The sequence below is a fragment of the Bubalus bubalis genome, chromosome 4 (genome assembly GCF_019923935.1).
Source record: "Bubalus bubalis isolate 160015118507 breed Murrah chromosome 4, NDDB_SH_1, whole genome shotgun sequence".
Classification (NCBI taxonomy): domain Eukaryota; kingdom Metazoa; phylum Chordata; class Mammalia; order Artiodactyla; family Bovidae; genus Bubalus; species Bubalus bubalis.
This window is the reverse complement of record NC_059160.1, coordinates 6,084,668-6,107,900: the sequence shown is the minus strand read 5'-3', so window position 1 is coordinate 6,107,900 and position 23,233 is coordinate 6,084,668. Positions and strand designations below refer to the sequence as shown.

At 50.8% G+C, this 23,233-nt stretch overlaps 1 protein-coding gene and 1 long non-coding RNA gene across 4 annotated transcripts in view; one reads left to right on the top strand and one right to left on the bottom strand.

Annotated features, from left to right (window-relative positions):
• The window catches only part of TTLL1 (tubulin tyrosine ligase like 1), a 36,785-nt gene extending 28,135 nt beyond the window's left edge, over positions 1–8,650 (bottom strand). The window contains exons 1-2 of one of the 3 annotated variants that reach the window (XM_044940804.2): positions 8,483–8,649; positions 3,520–3,593 (exon numbers count right to left, since the gene is read on the bottom strand). The gene's annotated coding sequence lies outside the window, so the exon portion shown is untranslated. Of the gene's footprint in view, positions 1–3,519; positions 3,594–8,482 lie in introns of all 3 variants that reach the window. The other 2 variants (XM_006058719.4, XM_044940805.2) reach the window with 2 other exon arrangements.
• LOC123333150 lies at positions 5,055–22,793 on the top strand. The gene is made up of 3 exons (XR_006550305.1): positions 5,055–5,181; positions 5,590–5,736; positions 22,485–22,793. It is a non-coding gene; the product is annotated as an uncharacterized LOC123333150 (long non-coding RNA).
• Positions 22,794–23,233: the final 440 nt, after the last annotated feature.

Genomic DNA, 23,233 nt, shown 5'->3' with positions numbered 1-23,233 from the left:
GTGAGGACAGTGCTGACCCGCGTGGCAGGTGAGAGTAAGAAGTAAACGAGTGACACCGTCAAGCACTGAGAAGGGCGCCTGGCACATAAGGAATCACGGTCGTCACCCTGTTTACGGGTGAGGAAGCCACGGCTCTTAAGAGCCGGTGTAAGAAAGGACCAAAGGACGCGATGGTGGCTTGAGTGAGGCTCAGGGTGACCCTACTCTAACTTCGCTGCTTCTTCCACAGCCCATCACCCCTTCCCTCTGTGAACACGGCTTCCTCAGGACAACGCCAGCGCCCACAAGGTCAAAGTGAGGGGTAAACGGGAACCATTCTCTGCAAACGCTAAGTGTCCCGTAACTGCCACGTGAGGCTGCTAACCTGTCAGTCATGGTCCGCGTGAAGGTCAGCAGCCACTGCCTCGGGGTGACGCCAGAAGCTCCGTGAGTCCCCCACCTGCTGGCGGCTCAGTCCGCACCCGAGCAAACCCCACCGCCCCGGCCCCCCTCGCGGTGTCGAGGCCGACTTGGGGGGGGGGTGTGCTTTTCTACTACAGGCAATTTGCAGGCACTGTTTTGTTTTGTTTTTTATACACACCAAAGGTTTGGGGCAACCCTGCATGGGGCAAGTCTACGAGCACCATTTTTCCAACAGCGTCTGCTCACTTTCTGTCTCTGTGTCACAGTATTCTTACCATATTTCAAACGTCTTCATTATTACCTTTTACTTATTTATTTTGATCGTACCATGAAGCATGTGGCATCTTAGTTCCCTGACCGGGTGTTGAACCTGCGCCCCCTGCACTGGAAGTGCAGAGTCTTAAGCACTGGACTGCCAAGAAGTCCCTCGTTATTATCTGTTTGCTACAGTGATCTGTGATCTTTGGTGTTACTACCACGACTCCCTGAAGGCTCAGGTGATGATTAACATTTTTTAGAAATAAGGTGAAAGTCACTCAGTCGTGTCCGGCTCTTTGGGACCCCATGGACTATACAGTTTATGGAATTCTCCAGGCCAAGAATACTGGAGTGGGTAGCCGTTCCCTTCTCCAGGGGATCTTCCCAACCCAGGGATTGAACCCAGGTGTCCTGCATTGCAGGCAGATTCTTTACCACTGAGCCATTTTTAAATCAGGGAAGCCCTAATTTAAAAATACCTTATTGCTAAAAGGCTTCCCTGGTAGCTCAGCTGGTAAAGAATCCACCTGAATGCAGGACACCTGGGTTCGATCCCTAGGTTGGGAAGATCCCCTGGAGAAGGGAACGGCTACCCACTCCAGTATTCTTGGCCTGGAGAATTCCATAAACTGTATAGTCCATGGGGTCCCAAAGAGCCGGACACGACTGAGTGACTTTCACCTTATTTCTAAAAAATGTTAATCATCACCTGAGCCTTCAGGGAGTCGTGGTAGTAACACCAAAGATCACAGATCACTGTAGCAAACAGATAATAACGAGGGACTTCTTGGCAGTCCAGTGCTTAAGACTCTGCACTTCCAGTGCAGGGGGCGCAGGTTCAACACCCGGTCAGGGAACTAAGATGCCACATGCTTCATGGTACGATCAAAATAAATAAGTAAAAGGTAATAATGAAGACGTTTGAAATATGGTAAGAATACTGTGACACAGAGACAGAAAGTGAGCAGACGCTGTTGGAAAAATGGTGCTCGTAGACTTGCCCCATGCAGGGTTGCCCCAAACCTTTGGTGTGTATAAAAAACAAAACAAAACAGTGCCTGCAAATTGCCTGTAGTAGAAAAGCACACCCCCCCCCCCCAAGTCGGCCTCGACACCGCGAGGGGGGCCGGGGCGGTGGGGTTTGCTCGGGTGCGGAGTGAGCCGCCAGCAGGTGGGGGACTCACGGAGCTTCTGGCGTCACCCCGAGGCAGTGGCTGCTGACCTTCACGCGGACCATGACTGACAGGTTAGCAGCCTCACGTGGCAGTTACGGGACACTTAGCGTTTGCAGAGAACGGTTCCCGTTTACCCCTCACTTTGACCTTGTGGGCGCTGGCGTTGTCCTGAGGAAGCCATGTTCACAGAGGGAAGGGGTGATGGGCTGTGGAAGAAGCAGCGAAGTTAGAGTAGGGTCACCCTGAGCCTCACTCAAGCCACCATCGCGTCCTTTGGTCCTTTCTTACACCGGCTCTTAAGAGCCGTGGCTTCCTCACCCGTAAACAGGGTGACGACCGTGATTCCTTATGTGCCAGGCGCCCTTCTCAGTGCTTGACGGTGTCACTCGTTTACTTCTTACTCTCACCTGCCACGCGGGTCAGCACTGTCCTCACCCCCAGTCCCGCAGATGAGGAAACAAGTTCAGAGAGGTCGGTGACTTGCCCAGCGTCACATAGCAAGTGCGTGGCAGAGCTGGGCCTCGAGCTCCACAGGCTGAGCTTGCCCACAGCCGCGCCTTGCTGGGCACCCCGCGGAGGGTGTGGGCTGCCCTGTGTAGAAGCGCCCCGAGCCGCACCTGGTGGACGCTCTCAGAGCCTGCCTTCCCGTTTCCTCTCCCAGGCAGCACATACCCAAGTCCCCACCTCCACATCCCATGCTAGAGTCCCCATGGACAGAGGAGTCTGGCGGGCTGCAGTCTATATGGTTGCAAAGAGTCAGACATGACTGAAGTAACTCAGCAGCAGCAACATTTTTTAATTAAGGCCATGTCATGTACACAGTTTTATAAAAGTAGCTAATGCCTAGTACAGTCTGTAGTATGGTATAAAGTTAACTATTATACCCCAGGGAAACTAAAACATTTGTGTGACTTGCTTTCTTGCAATATTCACTTTACTGGGGTAGTCTGGGCAGTAATCTGCAGTATCTGGGAGGCCAGCCTGTAATCTGACTTCACCCTGAACAGCCCTGCCTCCTTGAGGGATCCTGTTCTGACTCTGCCCCCTAGAGCCCAACTGCAGACACAGGATTTGGGTGAAAACCAACCCTGCAGCCAGGCAGGGCCCACACCACACCCCACGCCCTGCACTTCAAACATCAGCCTTCCTGGGCAACCTCACCCCCGTCACGGGTGTCCACCTGGAGATGACGTAGAAGTAAGAGCAGAAACATAACGCAGTAGCATGGGCAGCTGTTTATATCCACACTGTGCTCCAGTCACAAAACAGGCAGAAGATGCTTCCAGGGGCACGACCCCAAACCCAGGAAGCCGGATGGGGCAAATGTTCCTGCCTTCACTTGAGTACTGCTCGGTACTCTTAGTCGTTCTGTCGTGTCCGACTCTTTGTGACCTCATGGATCGTAGCCCACCAGGCTCCTCTGTCCATGGGGACTCTCCAGGCAAGAATATTGGAGTGGGTTGCCATTCCCTTCTTCAGGGGATCTTCCCCACCCAGGGATTGAACCCAGGTCTCCCACATTGCAGGCAGATTCTTTACCATCTGAGCTACAGGGAAGCCCCATCCTCACTTTACAGCAGTAAGTGGAGCCTCCAAGGAGGGCGGTTTCCTCCCGGCCCCCTGCACTTTCCTTTAGTCACCTGGACAGGCGGTCACCAAGGGAAACACCTCACGCCTGACCTACCATAGGTATTTATGGAGCCAACAGGAACATCCAATTTCTCTTCAGTTTCCCTGACTCTTGCCTCGGGTTCTTGCCTAAAACAAAATGAATACACAAATGATTGGCACAAAAACAGACACAAGGATCAATGGAATAGAGCAGACAGCCCGGAAATAAACCCCACAACCTACAGCCAATTAATCTCTGACAAAGGAGGCAAGAATGTACGGCGGTGAAAAGACAGTCTCTTCAGCAAGTGGTGCTGGGAAAGCTGGCCAGTTATGTGTAAACCAACAGAGTTAGAACACACTCTCACACCGTGCACAAAAAGAAACTCAAAACGCCTTAAAGACTTAAATGCAAGAGACGACACCATAAAACCCCTAGAAGAGAATACAGGCAAAACATCCTGACATAAACGGTACCAATGTTTTCTTAGGTCAGTCTCCCAAGGAAATAGAAATAAAAGCAAGCATAAACAAATGGGACCTAATCAACTTATTGACTTTAGTACAGCAGAGGAACTCATAAACAAAATGAAAAGACAACCTACGGGCGGGGAGAAAACAATTGCAAATCATGTGACTGACAAGGGCTCAATTTCCAGCCAAATAAATAACTGTTCTCAAAAAAAGATGAGGTCATTCAGGTCAGCCTTAATCCAACGACAGATACTCTTACGAGATGGAAAGCTGGACACAGAGACACACAGGGCAGACAACACCCTGAGAAGACAGACAGATACAGAGGGAGCATGGCCGTGGGAAGACGGAGGCGGAGATTACAGAGTTATGCTGCCACGATGCCTGGGGCTCCCAGAAACTGGATGCTGTGAGCACGCCCTCCCCTGGAATCTTTCAAGAGAGCACACCTCTGCCAACCCCCCAGATTCCAGGCTCCTGCCTCATGGAGCTGTCCAGTTTGTGGCACTTTGACACTGCAGGCCTAGGAAAGCAACACAAGACACAACCATCCTAAACACTAGGAGAAAAAGAAGAAATTCACACACAAGGAGCTGCATGCATACGAATTTTGGAAACAGAGCATGGTATAAAGTGCTGAGCAAGAAGACAGTCATTCATGGTTAAAAAAGGAAAGAAAGAAGTAAGGCCCCCTCTCCTTTAAAAGAACCTCTTTTCAGAAATACACCAAATTGACGTGGACTCCACCACCGAGAGCTGATGCAAAGGCACCTTGAGAAGAGCGAGGAGGGATGGAGGCGCCCTCCACACCCGAGGCTCAGAGACCCGGTTCACTCCCGCACGGAAATGTCTGAGCCACGGGTCCTGGCAAGTCCTCGGGGCCTCAGCCTCCCGGGTGAAATAAATGAAAAAAGAAAGTGACAGCCCCTCAGCGGCACCGCAGGGGTCACTGCAAGGTCAGGTGGGCGTGGCCCTGGCACGCGGCAGGCTCTCCCAACAGTCAACCGGGTTTGAATCTAGTGCCTCAGGCGAAAAGAGTTTCCCTGTGAAGCTGCCCCTGATTTGGTCCCGCACACTCCCGCCGCTGGGCTCCGGAGACCAGCCCGCCTCGTGCAGGAAGTGATGACATGTCTCTGTCATCACTGAAACGACAGCCACCACTCACGAAGCACCAGAATGCGCCGGGCTCCGGGCTGGGCAGTCTGTGCAGATCCTTGTCTACTGAGCACACCATTACAGCTCACCTGACACCCGGAGGCAGGTACTGTCCCCACTTACAGCCGGGAGAGTGGGGCTCGAAGAGTAAGAGGGAACGCACACGGCCTCCCTCCCACATGGGATGTCAACCCTCAGTTTACAGGCAGCCCCCTTGTCAGGCATCATCGACCTCCCACAGGGCAGCAGGTGGTCCCCCAGCACCCAGCCAGGGCCAGTAAGGGGGATCAGGAATCGTCTTAGTACAAAGGAGCCATCAGCCAGTCCCCACGGCACAGAAGCCAGACTCCTCCCCAAACCTGAGAAATCCTTTTCCTTAGAAAAGTAAATAAATACCTGATTGTCATATTGTTTTCCTGTGACTTCCTCTTAAAATAGAAAAAAAATTAAAAACCAAGCAGGATTGTGGTATTGTGTAACGAACTTGACACATCACCTCTCTACTGGTTCATAGGAACTGACGCCTCAGACTTTCAAGCCACAAGGTCACCTACTTTCAAAACGGAGCATCATAAAAACCTCACAAGGAAAAGCAGAGACTGGTGAGATACCCCTCATGCTGATCACAGCTCGAAGTCAGAGCCGGCTGTCACCACCTGAGGTATGTCAGCCATCCCGAATCCAGAGAGCTGATGGTTATTTAAGGGTCCTGCTCCTGGGGCAAATGGGCAGGATGTGCTCAAGCTTGAGAACTGGTTTCCCCAGGGACACCCCTGGGCGTCGGGGCCACCAAGAGTCTAGTTTCTCATCTGTCTAGTCTCACTCGGCATTGACAGCCACTCTGTGTCAGACGGGTGACAAGAGACATGGAGCTGCCTGGGACCAGGTGCTCCTGGACAGTCCTGATCCAGGGGACGCAAGAGATGCATTCAGGGACTTGCCCGGCAGTCCAGTGGTTAAGACTCCACACTGCCAGTGCAGGGGGCATGGTTTGATCCCTGGTCAGGAAACTAAGATCCCACATGCCACGAGGTATGGCCAAAAAAAGGGAAGTGTGTTCAAAGTACTTTAAGAGCCCAACAAAATTCAACTGCAATCCTGGGGAGAAAGTGACCATCGATCCAGGACAGTGGCAAATCATGCCCACTCCTCCCAAAAGATTCCACATTCAGAGACTTCCCCAGTGTCCCCACAATCAGGGACACCCACAGCAGGCCCAATGACGGGCTTCCTTGGCCCCACTGTCACCCCTCTGCAGCCATCCTTCACCCAGCAGCAGACTAATCTTTTTACACACACAAAGCAAACCTTGTCACTCTGCTCACAAGCCTGCGAGCAGCTGCCCGCTGTGCTGAGATTAAAGCTCGCAGTCTACCTGCAGCCCCCCATGCCTCTCAGGTCTTGTCCCCCAGCATCCTTCCACCCGCCTTCCCTCTCCAGGCTCCAGCCTTTTTCAGCCCTCTCACCCACCAAGTGACATCACTCTTAAGCCTTTGCTCGTCCCCCAAATCTGGCCCTTTCTCAAAGGCCAACCCCTCACAGCAGCCTTCCCAAGCCCATCTCAGTCCTCCCCATTTGCCAAGTTGTCACTTCTCTATGGCGATCGTGGTGTACACAACTGTTTAATCCGGTGCCGACTCAAAGCATGATCTGTGAGTCCGCAGCATCGGCATCACGACCTGGTGCTCGTTAGAAACACAAATCCTCCACGCCAACCCACGCACATGCAGTAGGATAATGCATTCAGATCTCTGGGAGTGGGCCCCAGGAATCTGTGTTTTAAGTTCTCAGGGCATTCCTGAGCGCTCAAGTTTGAAAAGACCTGGTCTAGTTCACGTATTTGGTCCCTTGGTGACCACCTGTCTTCAATACACATATGTCACCATGGGAGCAGGAATGCTGCTCCATCTTATCTCTGCTGAACCCCCAGCACCCAGAACAGCATCTGGTAACAGCAGGCTGTCAGTCAGTATTTGATGACTTAAGAAAAGAAGACACGAGGGACTTCCCTGGTGGGCCAGTGGCTGAGACTCTGTGCTCCCAATACAGGGGCCCCAAGTTCTATCCCTGGTCAGGGAACCAGATCGCACATGCCACAACTAAAGATCCCCAATGCCACAGTGAAGACCAAGGAGCCCATGTGCTGCAATAAGAAAAAAAAGACACGAATTCCCGCCACACACAAATGAGTGCCAAGCAGTGAAGCAGGAGCAGCCTAGCCCTACAGGGGCCATCAGCCTCGCAGGGGAGACACCCAGGAAACGGTCATCCGTAAACACTTCTACAGATTTATCCGGGCGAGAAGTAGGAGGCCGGGAGGGAGTCCAGCTGATTTCTGCTGAACAGTGGAACGTCTCGGGGAATCTCTGTGCCCAGGAAGACAGAACTCTGCCAAGAGGCCTCCACCTCCTGTTGTTACGACTATTCCCAGACAAAAGCCTGAACAACCTCTCAGGAGAAACAGCAGATTGTGGGCAGAACCCACATTCGTGGGAGTCATTTCACTTTTCCAGCTATAGGACCATGGACGCACTCTCTGCCCTGCCCTCATCCCACTCTCCCAGTCAGTCTGATCACTATCAGTTTCAATAAAGTCCCAGCTCCGCCAGGATCCCAGGACATATGCATCCCTTTTTAGCGTGTCTTTTTTGGGAAAAAAAAAAAAAAAAAAAGAGCCACCTAGAAATAAAATCATAATACAAACGCCGACTTCACGTGGGCGCAGTGCATCGGGTTGCAGTTGTGTCGCCTGTCAGTCTCCTCATTCCCACTGCTCCTCGCACGTGCTTACCGGCGCATGTAACTCCCTGAGAGCAGGGCAGGGCCAATCTTACGCTTCTGAATATTCCCTGAACGAAGAACTGCTCTGCAAACCCCAAACGGCTTACAACCATAAGATAGTTTTAGTTCCAGAATGAATCCCCCTATGCCTCGGCTACTGTAAGGGGGTATGTCTACCCCACCCCCTCTAATGATGGGAAAACAGGGAGGGAGAAGAGGGGAAACGCCGACGTTCAGACCCCCAGAGAGAGGCGAGCAGAGCAGGAGGACACTCATCTCCTGTCTCCCGTCCAGAGCGCTAGCCACAGGTACACTGCGCCCTGCAAGATGCCAACAGAAACAATACAGATTGCAAATGAATGAAAAAGCCTAGGCACAATTAAATTCTGGAATAACCGATAAGAGGAATGCAATTACAAGGATCGAGAGGCACAAGTCATAGGAACTCGGAGGAAGAAAAGGAGCACAATGATGAGCGCGGGCTTCCCCCCAGGACTGCGAGTCCGGGCAGCAGCATCTAAACCGCGGAGACAAGCGCCCACAACCGCTCGCGCATGCGCACTCGCCCACCCAGCACAGCCACACCCTCGGTCCCGGACGCTGCGGCGCCGGCGGCGGGGCCTCACCTGTGGGCGCAGAGCGCTAAGAAGCGCTCGGGAGCGCGGAGCACGGCGGCCCCGCGCCGCGGCCCGGCCCCGCCTCCAGCCCCACTCGGCGATCGCTGGAGGACACGGCCCGCTTACCCAGCGCGGACCGGCCCTCCGCCCGCCGCGCTCTACTTCCGGGGCGGCGCCCTGGCAACCGGAGACGCGGCGTTGCCGGCGCCGCGACTGCTTCCGGGGTTAGACTGGCCACTCCTCTGCAGCTGCGCCTCCAACCTGCACAGCCCGCTACGCACGGGGGCTGACGTAAAACTCAACATCGAGAAAACTCAGATCGTGGCATCCGGTCCCATCACTTCATAGCAAATAGATGGGGAAACAATGGAAACAGTGACAGACTTTATTTGGGGGGGGGGGGTAGGGCTCCAAAACCACTGCAGATGGTGACTGCAGCCATAAAATTAAAAGACGCTTGCTTCTTGGAAGAAAAGCTATGACCAACCTAGACAGCATTTTAAAAAGAAGAGATATTACTTTGCCGACAAAGGTCCGTCTAGTCAAGCTATGGTTTTTCTGGTAGTCATATATGGATGTGAGAGTTGGACTGTAAAGAAAGCTGAGCGCCAAAGAATGGATGCTTTTGAACTGTGGTGTTGGAGAAGACTCTTGAAGAGTCCCTTGGACTGCAAGGAGATTCAACCAGTCCATCCTGGGGGAGATCAGTCCTGGATCATTGAAAGGACTGATGCTGAAGCTGAAACTCCAATAGTTTGGTCACCTGATGCAAAGAACTGACTCCTTAGAAAAGACCCTGATGCTGGGAAAGACTGAAGGCGGGAGGAGAAGGAGACAACAGAGGATGAGATGGTTGGATGGCATCACGGACTCGATGGACATGAGTTTGAGTAAGCTCTGGAAATTGGCTATGGACAGGGAGGCCTGGTGTGCTTCAGTCCATGGGGTTGCAAAGAATCGGACACGACTGAGCGACTGAACTGACTGACTGACTGATTGACTGATGTCCTGCGAGGAACCACCCAGGCCACCATCCCCAGGGGTCTCGAAACCTTCGGGGGCCCGGAAATGAGATTGCAAGGGATCGGGACCCAGGATCCAGCCTGATAGTGGCAGGTAGAGCAGTATGATGGCTGGGGCCCTGGGCTGTAGTCCCTCTCTTCATCTCCTCTGTTGCTCAGCTTCGGTATCTGTAAAACTAGGACTGTTCATAGCACCAACTACGTAGGGTTTGTCATAGGGATAACATACAAGTTGCGCTCAGCAAGTAGTAGTAAGTGGCCTACTCAAAGGTCACCTCATTTATGAAGTGTTCCCTGAGCATGGGACAGGTATAGTTTCTCAAACTAGATTTTTAAAACTCCTGTTCTGTTCAGTTCAGTTCAGTTGGTCAGTCATGTCCAACTCTTTGTGACCCCATGGACTGCAGCACGCCAGGCTTCCCTGACCATCACCAACTCCTGGAGCTTGCTCAAACTCATGTTCATCGAGGCAGTGATGCCATCCAACCATCTCATCCTCTGTTGTCTCCTTCTCCTCCCGCCTTCAGTCTTTCCCAGCATCAGGGTCTTTTCCAATGAGTCAGTTCTTTGCATCAGGTGGCCAAGGTATTGGAGTTTCAGCTTCAGCATCAGTCCTTCCAATTAATATTCAGGACTGAATGTACACGGTCCTTTAGGATTGACTGGATTGATCTCCTTGCAGTCCAAGGGACTCTCAAGGGTCTTTTCCAACACCACAGTTCAAAGGTATCAATTCTTCAGCTCTCAGCTTGCTTTATGGTTCAACTCTCACATCCATACATGATTACTGGAAAAACCGTAGCTTTGACTAGATGGACCTTTGTCGGCAAAGTAATGTCTCTGCTTTTTAAAATGCTGTCTAGGTTGGTCATAGCTTTTCTTCCAAGAAGCAAGCATCTTTTAATTTCATGGCTGCAGTCACCATCTGCAGTGATTTTGGAGCCTAAAACAATAAAGTCTCTCACTGTTTCCACTGTTTCCCCGTCTATTTGCCATGAAGTGATGGGACCATATGCCATGATCTTAGTTTTTTGAATGTTGAGTTTTAAGCCAGCTTTTCCACTCTCCTCTTTCACTCTCATCAAGAGGCTCTTTAGTTGCTCTTCGCTTTCTGCCATAGGGTGGTGTCATCTGCATACCTGAGGTTATTGCTATTTCTCCGGAAAATCTTGATTCCAGCTTGTGCTTCATCCAGCCTGGCATTTTGCATGATGTACTCTGCTTATAAGTTAAATAAGCAAGGGGACAGTATAAGCCTTGACATACTCCTTTCCCAATTGGGAAACAGTCTGTTGTTCCATATCCAGTTTTAACTGTTGCTTCTTGACCTGCATACAGATCTCTCAGGAAGCAGGTAAGGTGGTCTGGTATTCCCATCTGTGGTATTCCCATTCTTGAAGAATTTTCCACAGTTTGTTGTGATCCACACAAAGGGTTTGGTGTAGTCAATAAAGCAGAAGTAGATGTTTTTCTGGAACTTTCGTGCTATTTTGATGATCTAGCAGATATTGGCAATTTGATCTCTGGTTCCTCTGCCTTTTCTAAATCCAGCTTGAACATCTGGAAGTTCATGGTTCACATATTGTTGAAGCCTGGCTTGGAGAATTTTGACCATTACTTTGCTAGCATGTGAGATGAGTGCAATTATGCGGTAGTTTGAACATTCTTTGGCATTGCCTCTCTGGGATTGGAATGAAAACTGACCTTTTCCAGTCCTGTGGCCACTGCTGAGTTTTCCAAATTTGCTGGCATATTGAGTGCAGCACTTTCACAGCATCATCTTTTAGGATTTGAAATAGTTCAACTGGAATTCCATCACCTCCACTAGCTTTGTTTGTAGTGATGATTTCTAAGGCCCACTTGACTTCACATTCCAGGATGTCTGGCTCTAGGTGAGTGACCTGGGTCATGAAGATCTTTTTTGTATAGTTCTGTGTATTCTTGCCACCTCTTCTTAATATCTTCTGCTTCTGTAGGGTCCAAACCGTTTCTGTCCTTCATTGTGCCCAACTTTGCATGAAAAGTTTTAAAACTCCATCTGTTAGGAAATGGCAACCTGGCTAGTGAGAAATTTAAAACTGAAGCCAGGTCTAGATTGAATCCTCACTTCCGAATGCACTAGCTTTGTGGCTTGTGTTAGGTCATGTCACTTGTCTGAGCCTCAGTTTCTTATTCATAAACGGAGACAATAGCACCTACATTGAAGGGTTGTTGGGAAGATTAGTTTTAAAAAAATTTAAAAAGGTGCTTCAGTATAGCACACACTAGTTGCTCAAATATTTGTTGAATTAATACACAATAAAACAGCATGTGCCCCAGACATCTGTCAGCCATGAATCTGTATTTGCAGGCAGCGTGAAAAGAGGAGCAGCAATTTACAAACCTGCTCTGTTACATTCTAGGTGTCTGGGCATAGGACAATTGCAGTCTCTCTCTCTCTTTTTTTTTTTACCTTCCTTTTAGCGTTTGTTCCCGAAAGAGTAATTCATTATTTATAACACACAAAATGCATTAATGTTTCTCACTCTTCTGAATTTTTTAATCACCAACATCATGTATTACAGGGCACAGATCTGCAACGGCTGTGTGTATCATTCTGCAGCAGTTTACTGCTTATAATGTGCTTCCCTGATGGCTCAGACGGTAAAGCGTCTGTCTGCAATGCAGGAGACCGGGGTTCGATCCCTGGGTTGGGAAGATCCCCTGGAGAAGGAAATGGCAGCCCACTCCGGTATTCTTGCCTGGAAAATCCCATGGACGGCGGAGCCTGGTAGGCTATTGTCCATGGGGTTGCAAAGAGTTGGACATGACTGAGCGACTTCACTTCATAATTAGTGCACATGTAGGTTTAGACATCAGAAAACAAACCTTTAATTGGAAAAAACAAACAATGCCAAGGAAACAGAGTCTAAGCGCACACTGCTTGTCACATGACCGGCCAATAAGCCCAGTAGATTGAGAGACAGGTTTTGGGAGCAAGGAATAATGACTTTATTGAAAAAGCCAACTAACCAAGAAGATGGTAGGCACGTGTCCTAAAGAACCATCTTGCCTGAGTTAGAATTCAGACTCCTTCTATACTAAAAGGGGAAGGGAGTAAAGTCATACACTTCTTGGTTTCTGTCAACCTTCAGAGGGGATTTGTTAATTTCTCCCTCCTGCCACCATTCACAGGTGGACCTGGTCAGGAGGTTTCCTATGAGCTAAACAAAGGTATTTTAGCTTAATGCTCTTTACTGGGAGAGCAGGATTCCCAGAGATGGGCCGTTATGTATAACTTAAATTTATAGGCAGCATCCCTTCAGTGATTAACTTGTAATAGAATACAAAAATGTTCTTCCCTATTACATTAACACAGTTAATACACAAGATCAAGAGTCAGCAAAGCATCGGTCAAATCCAGCCCACTACCTGCTCCAGAAAGCTAAGAATGCTGGTTCCTTGTGACCACTTGCAACTGATTTGATGATAGCGAACACACTAACTTTGTACCCCAAATAAGTGAAATTATCTCCCCTCCTGCCCCCAAAGAAATCCATTCTTCTCATTCGTAGATCTCAATTGTTATTTAAAAATTGTGAATTTTTAAAAAAGTAATGAAAAGCTAATGAGACTATAAAACTTACATTAAGCAAGGAAAATAAAGTTTTAAGTTGTGAAAATGTGTGGAACTTTTAAGTGGCAGAGTCTGGATTTGAACCTACGAAGGCTGATGGTTCACACCTCTGCCTCCTGAAAAGCAAAGAGCCACCTTCCTGAGAGATGGGTGCGCTTTCAAGGTGATGCTCTGAGCTTTGTTTGCAGGCTTCCTGAGGCCTCCGCACCACCTTGCCCAGGCTGGGGGAGTGCTTTGGGTCCACCATCATTTATGTTTGGCGCCATCTAGTGGATCCATAGCTAATATGCACCCCGCTGCTGCCCCTGCCCCTCCTTGGTTCCCGCCTCAGCCCTTTAACCCCAGGAGGTGATGAGAACCAGAAGGTCACAGATGATGTGCTTACTGCTGGCTTGTAGCAGGTGTTCAATAAACACTGTTTCCTGGATGAGACGTCCCTGCACTGGCTGGTTTCTGAGGCTGGTTCCTCGGGGTCATATTCTGCCAAGGGAGTCTTGAAATACCAGCAAGGAATGGGATCAGCTCCAATACTTTGGCCACCTGATGTGAAGAGCCAACTCATTGGAAAAGATCTTGATTCTGGGAGAGATTGAGGGCAGTGGGAGAAGGGGGAGACAAAGGATGAGCTGGTTAGATAGCATCAGTGACTCGATGGACATGAATTTGAGCACACGCCAAGAGATAGTAAGAGTCAGAGGAACCTGGCGTGCTGCAGTCCATAGAATCACAAAGAGTCAGACACAACTTAGCGACTGAACAACATCATGGAGTCAAGACCCCATCATGGGGTGATCTGGCCCAGCCCCTTCCCGGCCTCTGCTGTCTATGGCCCTCTCCTTCCTTGGCAGGTGGTCCCGCTGCCCCTCCCCGTCCCCAGGCAGGGGTACTGTCTTCATGTGGCCCCCACACCCTTCTCCACCCTGAACACGGCACATCCTTCACCCAGCTCATCCCAACAAGGTTGATGACAAAGTCTGTGCCGGTGTCTTGACTGAGGGCCAGAACTCTCAGTTATGTCATTTTGCGGTTCAATGCAAAATGAAAATGTGGCAACTCGTGTTCAAAAATTATTAGGAATTTCAAAACAACTACGGCAGCATTAACCATGTGAGGGGCCAATCTGAGCATGGGCGCCCTGGGCGGCTGCCCAGGTGGCCAGCCCATGAAGCCCGCCCTCCTGTGTACAGGACACCACCCTAAGATCTTAGCCAGAACTCCCCTCATTACACCCTCTCAAGGACCCTACCTGGTGAGTGGTTTTTTTTTTTTAATGTGGTAAAATATTAATACATGCAAAAGAAAATATACTATCAATCAGTCAGTTCAGTCACTCAGTCGTGTTCCACTCCGTGCAACCCCATGGACTGCAGCACGCCAGGCTTCCCTGTCCTTCCCTGTCCATCATCAACTCCCGGAGCTTGCTCACACTCATGTCCATCGAGTCCATGATGCCATCCAACCATCCTCTGTCATCCCCTTCTCCTCCTGTATTCAGTCTTGCCCAGCATCAGGGTCTTTTCCAATGAGTCAGTTCTTCGCATCAGGTGGCCAAAGTATTGGAGCTTCAGCTTCAGCATCAGTCCTTCCAATGAATAGTCAGCACTGATTTCCTATATTAACCATTTTAAAGTGTTCAGTTCAGTGTTGTGATCCAGTATGTCCATGGGTAACCAATCTCTAGAACTTTGTTATCTTGCAAAACTGAAACTTTTCCCACTAAACACTAATTCCCGCTCTCCTCCCCCAGCCCTAGTGACCACCATTCTACTTTCTGTCTCTATGAATCTTACTCCTCCAGGTGTTTCACCCAAGTGAAAACATTTAGAATCTGTCTTTTTGTGACTGGCTTATTTCACTTAGCATAATATTCTCACGTTTCATCCCTGTTGTAGCCTGCGTGGGAACGTTTATTTTTCTTTTTAAGATTGAGTAATATTCCACTGTATGTATTTACCATGCTGTTTATTCATTCATCAGTCAGTGGACATGGATTTGAGTTGTGAATAACATTTTGACCATTGTGAATAACTCTGAACATGAGTGTTCAAATATCTGTTCAAGGGTCTGCTTCAATTTCTTTTGGGTATATTCTCAAAATATGGGCTTTCTGGGTCCTTTGACAATTCTGTGCATCATTTTTTTTTTTTTTTTTGAGGGACTGCCATACTGCTTTCTACAGTGGCTACAACTTTTTTTAAGTTTTGACGCACATCATTATAAAAAGCTGGTGTGTGAGTGTGTGCTTAGTTGTTCAGTCATGTCTGACTCTTTTCGACCCCATGGACCGCAGCCCACCAGGCTCCTCTGTCCATGGAGATTCTCCAGGCAAGGATACTGGAGTGGGTTGCCATGCCCTCTTCCAGGGGATCTTCCTGACCCAGGGATCGAACCTAGGTCTCCAGCATTGCAGGAGGATTCTTTACCATCTGAGCCACCAGGGAAGCCCAAAAAGCTGGTACATAAATGCATAAGAACTTCAAATTCACCATACAGGAACTCCCTGGCAGTCCAGTGGTTAGGACTCCACACTTTCACTGTGGAGGGCCTGATTTCAATCTCTGATTGGGGAACAAAGATATTACAAACTGTGCAGCTTGGTCAAAAAAAAAAATTTCATCATACATTTACTTCATGTTTTGACTTGACCCTCTAGTAAATCTTTAGCATCGATTTTCGACTGCTGTGTGAGGAGATTCTCCCTTGTATTTGTGACTTACAGGCATAATTCATTGATAAACATTGCTTATTGTTCCTTATCGGCAGTAAGACTCACAGCCGGTTCTAGTGCTGGTTCCCGTTTTGTCATTTGGGTTCAAGCCCACCTCTGTCATAGCTGCCACGGAAGGCACATTTTGGTAGACTTTTAAACACTTGTTTTGCTCGAGGTTCCATATGCTTCCTAACTTGAGTGGAGGCATAAAACGGCCTGCAAGTCCTGCAGCAGGAGTGACCAGTCCAGCAGCTCCCACTCTACTGGCCGTGGGTCCTGCCCAGCTCCCCTGCCTGCACCCTGAGCCTGGTTCATCCCAGCCCAGAGGCCACAGCCACCGATTCCACACCTTGACCACCCTGGCTACAGCATTTATTTTTTTCTTAGTTGCAGCATATGGGGTCTAGTTCCCTGACCAGGGCTCGAACCTGGACCCCCTGCATTGGGAACTCAGAATCTTAGTCATTGGACCACCAAGAAAGTCCCATTTTACATTCCCTCCAACAAGGCACAAGGGTTCCAATCTCTTCACATCCTCATCAACACGTATTTCCTGTTGTTAGGTTTATTTATTTATTTATTTCAGTAGCAAGGATGATATGGTATGATTTCCCTACTCTTTAAATATGGTATCTGAAAAAAAAAAAAGGAACCTGAAGCTTGGAGGCAGGAAATAGCTTGCCCAAGGCCATGAAGTCCATTCGTATCATCAGTCCAGCTGTGACGGTCACTGATTGCCCTGACCGACTCATGCTGCTCCGGAGGAGGCCAGCCTGCCATTGTCAAGGTGCCAGCCAGAACCACTCGAGGGTTCTGATGGAGTCCCAGCTCAGTTCCCTGAGGCCATGACGAACCTCCAGGGGTGCCCAGTGTTGCTTGACAACCAGCACAAGCCACCACCCTGCTTAGACTCAGGGCAGCCGGCACACCCGGCCCTGCAGGCACACGGCCCTCAGCTACACAGCCGCCCCACTTGCCCCCCACCAGTGCTCTCCCGCCCCCTCAAAGCCTCCTACAGCTTCAGTGCCACGCTCAGGCCCTGGTGTAGCCAGGTCCTCAGCACCCTCACTCTGAGCCCCTGCTGTGTGGAGGCCAGAAGGCCAGAACCAAGATCCAGACCGAGCATCCTCTAAGACAGGGGTCCCCAGCCTCCAGGATTTTATGCCTGATGATCTGAGATGATGCTGATGTAATAATAAGAAGAACAAAGTGTCCAATGAATACAATGTGCTTCAATCATCCTGAAGCCATATCTTCCACAAAACTGGTCCCTGGTGCCCAAAAGGTTGGGGACCACTGCTCTAAGGACTGAGGAGGGGGCTGGGCTCCGGTGCCGGCCCTGGCTCTGTCACACCCGTTTTTGACCCACAGTGGGAGTCGGGGGAGAGAGCTGTCTGGTCTGGAGCCAAAGGAGCAGAGTTCCTGTGAGCTCAGACATGAGTGACTGGGGACGTCCCTGGCGGTCGCGGGGTTAGGACTCTCTGCTTTCACTGCTAAGGGCCTGGGCTCAATCCCTGGTTGGGGAGCTAGGATCCCATAAGCTGCACAGCACGGCCAGAAAAAGAAAGAAATGGGTGAGAACAGAAATGGGGAGGGAATCACGACCTGGAGCCCCTTGGGAAAACCCCTCAGGAATAGCTTATTTCTTGACACTGTGGTTGCCCAAGAGTGGGTTGTGAGCTCTGTTTAGAGGGCAGGACCAGCATTAGAAAGCACACAGTTCATTTGAAACATAAGTTGCTGGGTCCTCACCCTGTGAGTGGGCTTCCCAGGTGGTGCTAGTGGTAAAGAGTCCACCTGCCAATTCAGGAGACACAAGAGATGTGGGTTCGATCCCTGGGTTGGGAAGATCCCCTGGAGGAGGGCATGGCAATCCACTCCAGTATTCTTGCCTGGAGAATCCCCATGGACAGAGGAGCCTGGCGGGCCACAGTCCATGGGGTCACAAAGAGTTGGACATGACTGAGTGACTAAGCAGCGGCTGATGAATTAACACGCCGCCCCCCACCGGCCCCATTCATGCCGCAATCTCTGCATCACACCTCCATGGCTGCAAAGGCTGACACCATTTCCCTGTTCAGCACAGCATGGGGGCAAGGAGGCTGGCCCAGGCCCCACAGTTCTTCTTTAAAAAAAAAAAAACTTAAAAAAAATAGTTTATTTATCAGGCTGTGTCGGGTCTTAGTTGTGGCATGCAGGCTTAGTTGCTCGGCAGCATGTGGGATCAGAGATGCCTGACCAGAGATGGAACCCACAAGCCCCACATTGCAAGGCAGACTCTAACCACTGGACCACCGGGAAGCCCCAGGCCCCATGGTTCTCCCGGGGCCCATGTAGACCTGGCCCAGGCCCCGCAAAAGATTCGCAGGGGCGGATGTTTGGTCCTGACGGGGCTGCAAGGGGCTTTGCGTCTTCCCTCAGAATCAATAGTCCCACCTCACAGACGCTGGGTATCAGAGGACTCAGACCTCTACACGGTCGGCTGAATAGATTTTCCCAAACCCAACCACCCGTCTAGACGCTGAGGCCCCCAAGGGCAGGGGCTTTGGACGCCCTGTGTTGTCTCCAGAGTCAGGCTGCTCAGGGGAGACGCCAAGGGCAGGCTGGGAGTGAACAGGTGAGGGACTCTGAAGCTGGGAGTTGGTCCTATCCGAGTTCCAGTTGGGGCTTTGGCCTGCCAGCTTCCTCGTCTGTGAGTTGGGCTCCTAAAGCGTGCCTCTCCGGATTAGAGAGAAGAGAATTCCGTGCTGCAAGGGCTTCTCGGGCTGTGGGCAGCAGCTCAGCACAGGTGGCTACGCATCTGTTTCCAGACCCTGATTCTGGGCAAGACTGCGGGCAGGAGAAGAAGGGGGCAACAGAGGATGAGATGGTTGGATGGCATCATGGACTCAATGAACATGAGTTTGAGCAAACTCCGGGAGACGGTGAAGGACAGGAAAGCCTGGCACGCTGCAGTTCATGGGGTCGCAGAGTTGGACACGACTGAACCATTGAACAACAACACCACCACCAGGTTTCAAGCCAGGGCCTCCTCTCCAGAATTCTCCTTCTCTGGAAGCATGGTCCACTCAGGGGGGCTCAGCCCAGTCCCTTCACCTGCTGGGTGAGCAGCTCCCTTCCTTCCAAGTCAAACGTCCACACTTGAGCTTCTAGCCCCCACACCTTTGCTCACATTACCCTCCGGCCCAGAATGTTCCCCCGTGAATGATCGGGGTCAGAGAACGTGCATTTGGCATGTTTTGAGACACCTCCGTGTGTTCCCAGTACAGCTGCCCAAGAAGACAGGGCTTCTGCAGCTCTGCCCGTGTGGGGTGTTATCAACGGCTCACACGTTGGGTGGTATCAGTATTGTTTTATGTGCGTTTCTTTCGTTATTCATGGGGATATACGCTTCTTCAGAAAAAAGGACAAAACCGCAGAACTTTGTTGTGTGTTTTTTTTTTTTTTTTGCTGCTCTGTGAGGCTTCAGTTCAGTTCAGTTCAGTCACTCAGTTGTGTCCGATTCTTTGCGACCCCATGGACTGTAGCATGCCAGGCTTCCCTGCCCATCACCAACTCCCGGAGCTTGTTCAAACTCATCTCCATTGAGTTGGTGAAGACATCCAATCATCTCATCCTCTGTTGTTCCCTTCTCCTCCCACCTTCAATTCCTCCCAGCATCAGGGTCTTTTCCAGTGAGTTTGGGGGAATCTTAGTTCCCAGACTGGGGCTTGAACCCACACCCTCAGCAGTGAAACTGCCAACTCCTAACCACTGGACTGCCAGGGAATTTCCCCCTGCAGAACTTCAAATAAAATGAAATTATTTCCTGGGAGTTCCTCGGCAATCCGGGGGTTAGGACTCCGCACTCTCACTGCCAAGGACCAGGGTTTGATCCCTAGTTGGGGAGGCCATAAATAAATAAACAATTCCTATGAGAGAAAACAGCCCTGAACACTGTGGTTTCCCAGCCCTCATCATTCTTCCAGGCAGGGGAAGGGGAGTTGAGATAGCCATGATCAGCAGTCGTGAGATGAGGAAACCCCAGGACCTGGAATGAGAAAACGGGTCCTGATTCACATGCACCTCATCACCTGCGGGCCTCAGTTTCCTCCTCTGTAAAATGGGAGCTACAGGTTTCCTCCTAGAGGGCTGTTGTGGATGATGAAATGGGATGGAAGGCCTTCCCTGGTGGTCCAGGGGTTAAGAATCCTCCTGCCAGTGCAGGGGACGCAGGCTCGACCCTCAGTCTGGGGAGTTTCCACATGCCCAAACCCACACACTCTGCGGCCGTGCTCCACAGCGAGAGAAACCACTGCAATGAGAAGCCTGCCCATCGCAAGGAAGAGTAGCCCCCCACTCGCCCCAACTAGAGAAAGCCCACATGCCGTGACGAAGACCCAGCGCAGCCAGAAATAAATAGAGAGGTGTGTACATGTAAAAATAAACAAATAAAATAAAGATGAAAACCAGGGTGGCAAAGGGGAAATTCACTCATCTGTGAAACAGACGTCTACCGAGGGCTCATCACGCGGGGTGCAGAGGGGTGAATGCATACACGGCCTCCCCTCCGGGGGTTTACAGACAGGGCCTTCCTGGAGCAGAGGCGTGGACAGCAGCGGCTGCCGACACCATGGCCAGTCATCCCTGCTGAGTGTGGGCCGAGGGAGCCGCTAGGACCTCTGTTATTGTTTTGAAAAAATCTGCTATCGTGCTGATAAACTCGGCTGTCAGGAGGGATGTTATTTCTGGGTGAAGGGAGGTTCTGCGGGACCGGGGCTCCTTCCTGCCGGCACCCACGTGGGTCTCGTCCCTCCCGCCAGACCCGACTTGAGCGATAACCTGGGGCCTTGAGCCTGCTCCTGGCAGGGGACACTGGTGGCCGTCGCTGCAGGATGTCCACAGTCGGCTGCCCAGGGCCTCCACAGTGTTTCAGGAGCAGATATCACCCCCTCCCTGACCCCAGATTCCTGGAATTGTCTGACAGAGTGGAGGCCTGGTCTCCGTCCCCCTGACAGGTTGCAGGAGATTAGGTTATTTTGGTCACACCGGCCATTTCGGTTTTTGGCTGGAGCGCGTGTCTATTAAATTGTCCTGGCTCTGAACAGAGTGGCCTGGCTGGTTAAGCCTCGTAATCTGCTCTGAAACGTGCTGGTTCTGTTTTCAACTGTGATAGTCCCCCTGTCACCAGGACCGCTGGCCTCTCCTCGGTTCCACCATAGGCTCAGCTAGCCAAGTACCCCCTGGCAGCCAGGAATCTGGATCTCAAGTAAATCCTCACTCTTGGCTATCTCAGGTCTGATTCACTGGGCTTTGTTTTATTGCATTTTAATTTGTATCAAGCTTTATTTTACAAACCCCAAAGTGCACAAATCTGAAGCATTCAGCTCAGTGCAATGAGACCCAGGTTTGATCCCTGGGTCCAGAAGATCCCCTGGAGGAGGGCCTGGGAACCCACTCCAGGATTCTTGCCTGGAGAATCCCATGGACAGAGGAGCCTGATGGGCTACAGTCCATGGGGTCACACAGAGTCGGACACAATTGGAACGACTGAGCGCGCACACACATACCCCTCCGACCACCATGTAGGACAGAAATCCCCAGAAATCTCCTTTCTGCCCCTTTCCAGCCAACACCCACCCACCTTGAGAGGCGGCTGTTGGCGCTTTGCCTGCTCTCCACCTTCATACAAACCGAATCATACAGTGTGTCCTCTCTTGTGTCTTCTTCCACCTTCTTTCCCTCTCACCATAATGTCTGTTGAAAACTTACTGTTGAGGGGCCTTCCCTGGTGGCTCAGCGGTGAAGCTCAGTGAATCAGCCTGCCATTGCAGGAGACACGGGTTCGATCCCTGATCTGGGAAGATCCCACACCCCGTGGAGCAACTAAGCCCCGAGTGCCACGACTACTGAGCCCTCACTCTGGAGCTTGAGAACCCTGGAGCTCATACACTGCAATAAGAAAAGCCACCGCAATGAAAGTCTGCTCCTCGCACCTAGAAAAAAGCCCTCACGGCCATGAAGACCCAGCGCAGCCAAAAATAAAACGAATAAATAAATATATATATATTTTTAAAAATTAGTGTTTGGGGAATTCAGCATGATGTAGGTGATGGAGAAACCCAAACGCTGTTACTGAAGACAAGGTTTAAGAACCGAAGATGCCGAAAGCTGCATGGTACAGTCAAAAATTTTTATTTAAAAAAGTTACTGTTTCATGACTAGAAACATAATACAAACATGTGTAGCAAAAGTTACAAATACTGTACGAGAGAAAGAAAAGACCACTGAGTGATCCCCACACCTGTTACCCGATCTTGACCTTCTGGTACGTTCCTTACACAAGTTTCAGTGAAAGTCGCTCCATGTCCGACACTTTGCGACTCCATGGATACAGTCCATGGAATTCTCCAGGCCAGAATACTGGCGTGGGTAGCCTTTCCCTTCTCCAGGGGATCTTCCCAACTCAGGGATCAAACCCAGGTCTCCCATATTGCAGGCAGATTCTTTACCAGCTGAGCCACACAACTTTCAAGGCAAATGAAAAATAGTCTTCTATGGGAATCGACTCATTTAAGACTTATTCTACAGCCTTTGAATCTCAGTTGAGACGGCGCAGGTACAGATGTCTTTCTGAGTTAGTGTATGTGGGTCGACCTCAGACTTTCACATTATGTTCCTTAGAAACCGGTCCCCAGATTTGGGAAAGCTGGAACATGGGAGAAAGAGGAGCTGAAAACAATTCCAAAGTCTTTGCCTGGAGTGCCTGGAAGGCCAGAGTGGCCGTTGGCTGAGATGGGAAGACTGGGTGAGTTGTAAGCTGGTGGGGTGTGAGTTTCATTTGGCTGCACGGGGCTGAAGAGCCCCCAGATCGGGCGGGGAGATGGAGGAGTTTATTTGCCGTCTAGGACTTGCCCACGTCTGTTCTCCACTCCATTTCCTGGGGGCGGGGGGTGGTGGTCTTAGCCCTCTGTTTTCAGGCCTGGGTGTCCCCACTCCCTGTGGCGTTCTGGCCCTAGGCAAGCCAGCGCTGTGGCCTCCCTCCAAGGCCAGAGGCTGTCTTGCGTCAGGTGCCCCCCATGCTCCCCAAGCCAGCTCCTCACGCTCAGAGGCCCTGGTTGAGCAGAGCGGGCTGAGGCTCCAAGGGGCCCAGGAGTTCAGTTCCAGGGAGCCTGGGCTGGACCGGCTCATTTCCAGGGGTTCGCAACACGTGGGAGATTCTAGGGGGCCGCAGAGGGCAGAAATCCATCTGCACGTGTCTTCAGGGCTGTGAGGAGGCTCCTGCCAAAGCTTCGGGGGAGAGTTGAGGGAAATGGCGGTGGGGGCCACTCCCTCCTCTGGGCTTCCCAGGTGTCATTCAGGCTGCCAAGGACCAGCCTTGACCTTCAAAAAGAAGCTCACTGCCGCAGACTCGTGTCCCCAGAGGCCTCTCC